At 39.0% G+C, this 6,811-nt stretch overlaps 1 long non-coding RNA gene across 1 annotated transcript; it reads left to right on the top strand.

Annotated features, from left to right (window-relative positions):
- Positions 1-297: 297 nt before the first annotated feature.
- On the top strand, positions 298-4,354 carry LOC123140771 (uncharacterized). Its single transcript, XR_006470066.1, has 3 exons — positions 298-630; positions 869-1,143; positions 1,595-4,354. It is a non-coding gene; the product is annotated as an uncharacterized lncRNA (long non-coding RNA).
- Positions 4,355-6,811: the final 2,457 nt, after the last annotated feature.

The following is a 6,811-nucleotide window of genomic DNA, read 5'->3' as shown; positions in this document are numbered from 1 at the left end:
GCATTGATCCATAAAAACGTTGCACGTAATGCTAAAGGTTTGTGCTACATGGGCAACAAGTCCAATCTGGTCACGTTAAAAAAAGCAACAAGTTAAATCTGGTCACGCTAAAAAAACAAGTCCAAACTGGTCACGTAGGTAAATAAAACTTGCAATTCCTGTCATGGCGTGTCTAGCTTGATTAGGTATGATGAAAAAATAGGACTCCAAATATGTCACTCTCCCCCACGTTCCTATAATTAATGATAAAAACAATAGATGCAATCTTTTCCTAAAAGTATAGACGCAGGTAAAAAAAATCGATTCCGAAAGAGATCTGATTCTAATCTCAGCGTGGAAAGTATTCCCCGATGGAAACTGAAATATCTAGCCCACGATTCCTTCCTCTCCATTATCTCTCTCTCTCTCGCCCCATGCCATCGTTCCTTCCTCTCCCCCACCCCATGGAACAATTTCACGTCCTTTCCTCTCTCCAATCTTTTTCCCGCATAAAAACCAAAGCCATTATCTCTCTCAAACTAAAGAAAAGCAAGCAGGTCCGTGGATCTAAGAGGAAAAGGAAGGGAAGCCATGGATCTGGCGTGGTCTAGAGGCTTACTGCCTCAATTTTGTTTTCCTGGTCTAGATCAGGTTCGTTTCAAAAATATTTTGTGTTAAATTTTTCTTGCCATTCTACCATCCTATATTTTAATGTTGATTCGTGTTACATTGTTTTGTATCGCTCTTTTGATTTGCGCTCGAATTCATCCTAATCAGGATTCGTATTGAACCCTGAATCTTCTCACGTACAATTTTTGGATGCCTCATGAAGATCGGGCTGGAGCACCACTATGCCCATCAGTTGTACTTATACTTCTTGACAATATAGGATTCCCTCGGGAGGCACAAGGCGTCCAACGCTCTAGCCCCGGGTTTGCCCGGCCACATCTCTCACGGGGAGCATGGGCATCCATTACACAAGAGATGCTGGAGAAGCGGGAGTAACCCCATCGCCTGCAGCTCAATAATTGTGGCATCCAGGTAGTTACTTCAATCGCAGACAACATGCTCAAATCCATGCCATGGCATATACATCACGTCATCGATGCATGCATAAATGTGTACATTGGTGAAACCTGATCAGCGAGCTAGGGCGTTCAACAGGTTAGTATTGATTGGTGCAATCATATCTTTCTACTAATGTATAGATATTTCACTGCCACATTTATCTTCTACTACTCTCCACCACATGGAAGTGGAATCTATGTAAAAATTGTGCGTGGATAAGCTGATCAATGCAAGTTGGCAAAGCATCTGAGGAAAAATAGACAACTCAGGGATATCAAAGACTCAAAATATTCTGATTCAGATTGAGTGTATATCGCAAGAAAGTAAACGAGTACAAATACAATGGTTGTCAATACTTACGACTCCTGGAATATACAGGGATAATAAAATGTTAAAACTATGGAGTCAGAGAGAAGGTCAACAAAATTGTGGAGCATTCTTTCCGTTGTGTTGTCATAGTAACATCAAACAACTGTCCAAAATTTGATATTTGTGTATTTCATATTAAAAGGATGTAAGTATTACTATGTGTATATTTACTTTATAGGAAAGTTAATATCAACTTCCGGATGTAGCCGCCGCCTAACCACCACCGAGAAGATGCTGTGTGCTGCGCCCAGTCAATCCCACCGCACTTCCATTGCAGATGCCCAGCCGGCGATCTTCCATGGATGAGGCGCCACACATGATTGAGGATGACATTGAGTACCGGTGCACCGCCGTCCGCGCTCGCCCATTATCGCCGGAGCCCACGCATGACATGCTCGCCTGTGGCCACCGTTTCCATCCGTATGAGAGTTTTCCACATCATTACCCCGGCTGGCAGGTAGGCCATTCCATCCGCTGCTGCTGTTCCTTTTGAGGTCTGTTTTCCATTTGATTTCCACTTGGGAAAGGTGGAAAAATACCTTTTAGCTGAAAGCAGTTTCATCCTATAGTTTGTACTATTTCTGGATTTCTTTAAATTGCTGTTGTTTTGTGAGCTTTAAACCTGATCTACTTTTGATTTTAAAGCAGGTGCTGCTTTGTGGAGTTTTTACTCAACATAATTTTGATCGTCCATGCTATTCGCCTATATTTGAAAATTAAATTTGTCTTAGTCTACAATGGTTGGGAGTGAAGGCTACAGCATTTTTATGTATTATTTGGTTCAATTTCTATTCCACAAAAACACCTCGGTCCCTTTGTTTGCTGTGACTACTCAACAGTCGACACTGTACTTCTCTTTTTCCTATTTAAGATTAGTTTATTTATGTCGTTCCTTAATATTCCTCTGGTAGAATAGCAGGTTAGTTTCTCGCATAAAAATAATAAACTATAAAAACTCCGGCACTCCAGCACTTGCTAAACTGGTACGTGCAAAAATGTACCATGTGTGGAGAAAAGACACATTGATGCTCAAGTCCATGACAAAATACATATGGCAGATCGACGCATACCCATGAGCTATTGTACACCGCAAGGCTGTGGCTACGTCCAGTTTATCCAAATATGATTCGCCTGCTACTATACATATGTTATCTTAGCCAATTTGGTCCAAATTCGTGCTAAAGCAGCCAAAACGGTCTGATTTTTGCCACGCTTATCTGCCACTCTGGAGGGCAACCAACATAAAATAGATAACACACAGATTTTGAGATACGAGATTACATTTTTATGGCGTCACCAATGATTCCAGCGCACAGCTTTTCCAGGGCAGAAGTGGGATTCTGATGATTTCTTAGGTCACTATTACTGCATATGTAATGTTTTTAATTAAATTTTTATAATGGTCGAGACGCGGGTTGGCAGTGCAATGCAAGAACTGTTAGCAGCACAACCGAAAACAGACCAGGGACACACGGCATGGTATATGAAATTAAAAAGTGATCCAGATTACACAAGTTAATCCGGTGAAGTATTCTTGGTCACTTGGAGCATATTTAATTTGGGTGGCGCTATGACTATCAGATGTTCTTATAAATCAATGAGGATGTACCACATATAACGAAAACGAAGGAGTCTCTCAATGTTGGCAACAACATCCCTTGCATGTTAGTGAGTTAGGGATTCATCTTCCCATTTGTTCCTTTTCCTAACTATACTTTTAAGTTTCATAGTATTACGTTGTGCAAGAATTGACACTATAGCCTTTATTGTTGTTGCCCTGTAGGTTATATAACCAAATTGAACCTTGATTTGTTTTGTTCCTTTTCCCTGTTTTCAAACTTCTGTAATTCTTTGTGTGTGGAAATTAGTGGGGTAGCAATAGCATGTGACACTACTGGAAATTGTTGGGTAAACAAAGAAGGTGAATCCAGTACGTGAACTGATTGTTGCTTTCATTTGATATGCTACCAACTTTATCAAGAAGTTACTAAATTTCGACAGAAATATTTTATTTTCACCGTTTGATAGTTTTTATTTGCAATTGTAATGAGATTACAAAACCCTTATTTTTACCATATCTTTCTTACTGGGTTACATAACAGCTGTCTCTATTAAGAATCTCATAGTTTACATGGTTCTGCATCTCCAGTATACAATATACCTCCATAGACATAGACTAACTTTCTTGCATGAATATAACTTAGTTTGTGGTAACTTAATTAAGTTATACCTCTCACAAGAAATATCTGATGAAAAATAGTGTGGCGCGCATTGTAAGAGTGCAAGTAACAGAAATCTAATACAAGTCTGAAAAAGTTATTTATTTATTATCACTTAAATAAAATAATGTCATACAACATGTTTTAATGTAATAATTTGGCTTATAACCCATGGAACAAGTTTGTAAATGCATAAGCACCAATTGAAACACTATGACGTTTTACAAACTAGCATTTTTCGAAACATGCATTGACCATTATTTTGTAAATTTGATTATTAATGAAACTATTTTTATTGAAAATTCATATGGTAGGTAAAATTTAAGCAATGCATGTGCAAATTTGATGCATGAAGTTTTGTACATAGCTGAAATATGAACAACAAATATACAATTTTTCATGGCAATATAGAAACTTACCCATAGACAATCAAATGTTGAACTAATTCAATGGAAATAATCAATGTATTTTATAATATTTATGTCAATTAGGCATTAAATACACTAGCCCGTGCAAATGCATGGGTTGACGACTAGTGATCCTAGCTATGCACATGAATAAAAAAACCGAAGCACGGTGGTTCGGTTATGGGTCGGCAGAAAATTTGCAGGGATAAGATCGATGCCGACAACAGATTGATGAGGCACTATTTTGTGGATAATCCAGTGTACCCTGAGTCGTACTTCCGGCGCCGGTTTAGGATGAGCACCGAGTTGTTCAGGCGCTTGCAGAGAAACAGGCGAGCCATGATCGGTTTTTTCAGCAAAGGAGGAATGCCGCCGGAGAGCTTGCGCGTAGCACCTTTCAGAAGGTGACAACCGCTTTGCGTATGTTGGCATACGGTATTCCGGCTGATCTAGTTGATGACCACTTGGCCATGGGTGAGAGTCAAGCCATCATGAGTGTCAACCGCTTCACAGTCGAAATTGTGCAAGTGTTTAGATAGGAGTACGTGAGATCTCCCAATGCTGAAGACTGCGCAAGGCTTTTGGAGACGAACAAAGCTCGCGGGTTTCCAGGTATGGTTGACTCAATAGATTGCATGCATTGGAGTTGGAAGAATTGTCCTAAGGCATGGCATGGGCAATTCCACGGCCAAAAATGGGTTCCACTATAATCCTTGAAGTGGTGGCCGATCAAGAGACTTGGATTTGGCATGCTTTTTTTAGAATGCCTGGATCTTTGAATGACATCAACGTTGTTAATCGGTCACCACTCATGAATAAGATTGCAAATGGTGAACTGCCACCGGTGTAGTTTGTAGCAAATGGCCATACATACAACTATGGCTACTATCTTGCGGATGGCATCTATCCAAAGTGGCAAACATTTGTGAAGCAGTTTAAAAAACCAGAAGGTAAGAAAAATCTTGATTTCCACAATGCTGAGGCGGCGGCTAGGAAAGATGTGAAGAGAGCTTTTAGGATTTTGCAAGCCCAATTTCCATTGTGAGAGGACCGGCTAGATTTTGGGATCAAAAGATGCATCATAATTTGTATGTTTGATGTTGTATTGTTGAACAATTTGATGTATTGCAAGATAAACTATTGGTTTGAGTTGTAATAATAAAATTGAACTATTTATTGTTGATTTATTTTGTTTGTGTTTGATCTTCTTGGTTGTGTTTGGAGTGCATATGCTGTTTGTTCTGAGAGCGCGCACAGTTTTTTTGCAGCGCCTGCTGGAGCGGCTCGCACGCTATATTTTGCAGCGGCCGCTGCAGCCAGCGCTCTGAGGCGCACAAAAACTCGCGATTCCGGTGCTGTAAACATTTTTTTAGTGCGCCACGCGTTGCGCGGCTGTTGGAGATGCTCTTACCTTTTTAAGCTATTTGTATATGGCTGATGGTTATGTATAAATTCCGATGTACGCAAGTATTGGTACTGGATTTGTGTATATTTATATATTTCTTAAGCTTTTGAAGGGCTTATATGTTCCTATTACGATAGAACCAACAAGCATTCACATTAACATAAAAAAACAAGCATTCACATTAGGTGTTTTTGTGGGGTCTCAAGCTAGGCAGGGGCCTTTTGTATTGGGCCTTTAATGGGCTTTGTTTCAGTGAATATTGGGCTTCTGATCCAATTTGGGCATGATTTGAGTGGAATTCTCATCAAACTATAAATCCATTCACCCCTAAAAAACTCAAACTTTATATTCCATCTATTTTCATGTTAACAATGCATTTATCTTTGTCCGCATAAGGGGAATGCTTTCTAATAAAGCACATATAAAGATACTTTATGAGATAGTAAATTTTGGACTTTTCATATCATATAATCAATTACTCAAATAAATAAATATTTATATCTATTTTCTTTATTTACTACTTTCACTCCATAATCCTTCTCCTACATGGTATTTCAAATTCCCGCAGCAATGCGCGGGGTATCATCTAGTAGAAAGAAGTAGTCATATCTAACATGCCTCTAAGTTCAGTGGCAGTGCCATTTGGCCCATCATGGGCATGGATCGAAGTCTTCCTCCTTTAGTTTGCTAAAGCATGAAAATATTTGCTATTCTTATCCCTCTCTAGAATGTCTCCATCTCTAGACCTATGTCTAGTTTTAACTTCATCTTCCAGCCATATACTTTGAAGCTCTTGCAATATCTCTTTCATTCTGGAGATCTCAGAATCAGATAATTGTATGTTCTCAGATTTAACATCTAGCAAATCATACTCTCTTTTTTAAGGCAGCAAATCAAACTCTTGAGAGAGTGAGATTGAAAAATTTCTAGTACAACCTTTCTATTTTACTTCTCTTGCCGTATTTTCAGCCTCTAGTACAACCTTTCTATTTTCAGCCTCTATGATTTTACTTCATAGCTTGGACAATTTCTAAACCTCACTCTCTCAATAGGTTTGCACATTGTATAATTTCTAAACCTCATTTCTAAACCTTCTCTTGCCGTATATCAATAGGTTTGACCATGTTGACGGCTGCGTTCTCAAAACCATATGTGGTACTTCCTCTCTTGCAGAATAAGTGTCTCAAGTATGTACTAATTTTAGTACAAAGTTAAAATTGAAAAACTTATTTTAAGACGGAGGGAGTACTATCTAATGCCAATTGGCTATTGTTTCAAACTTTCGGCCCCGCCAAACAAAAGCTTCACATTTTTGTTATTTTTTTTAGTTGTTGTTAGGGAATTTTAATTTAGGAGGTCTGAGA

Source organism: Triticum aestivum, chromosome 6D (assembly GCF_018294505.1).
Source record: "Triticum aestivum cultivar Chinese Spring chromosome 6D, IWGSC CS RefSeq v2.1, whole genome shotgun sequence".
NCBI lineage: Eukaryota > Viridiplantae > Streptophyta > Magnoliopsida > Poales > Poaceae > Triticum > Triticum aestivum.
The sequence above is the reverse complement of the archived record's forward strand: the minus strand, read 5'-3'. Positions and strand labels throughout refer to the sequence as shown.